Below are 638 nucleotides of genomic sequence, written 5' to 3'. Positions count from 1 at the left end.
CCACATTGTTGCAAATGGCAAGATTTTGGAGTTTTTTTTTTTTTTTTTTTTTTATTTATTTGACAGACAGAGATCACAGATAGGCAGAGAGAGGGGGAAGCAGGCTCCTGCTGAGCAGGAGCCTGATGTAGGGACTCGAATCCCAGGACCCTGGGATCATGACCTGAGCTGAAAACAGAGGCTTAACCCAGTGAACCACCCAGGCACCCCTAAGGGTTCTGTTTTAGACAGTAAAATACAGTAGTAAAATACAGACTTTCTGAGTAATTGATATTTAAGCAGAAATGAACTAAGGGAACAAATAGTAAATACAATGATCTAGGGACAAGAACAATACAGGTATAGGGCACAGCATCTGCAAGAGTCTGGAGTAAGGAAGGAGCTTAGTGTGTACAAGAAACAGAAAGATCAAAAAGAATTGCCCAAATGGATAAAGCAGAGGGAGATGAAGAGTAGGGTGGGACAGGTAGGCAGATCATGCAGGATCTTCTTGGCCCAGTAAAGAAGATTAGATTTTGTGTGAGTGTGAGCTGGAGGATCCCGAAGAGCTCTGAGTAGGGAAGCATCATAAGGCCATTTATAATTTAAGAAGATCACTCTGTCTGCCATGTGAAGAATACATTAAATAGGATCCCAGA

This window comes from Mustela nivalis (genome assembly GCF_964662115.1).
Source record: "Mustela nivalis genome assembly, chromosome: 8".
In the NCBI taxonomy this organism is placed as follows: domain Eukaryota; kingdom Metazoa; phylum Chordata; class Mammalia; order Carnivora; family Mustelidae; genus Mustela; species Mustela nivalis.
Note: the sequence above shows the minus strand (reverse complement) of the source record.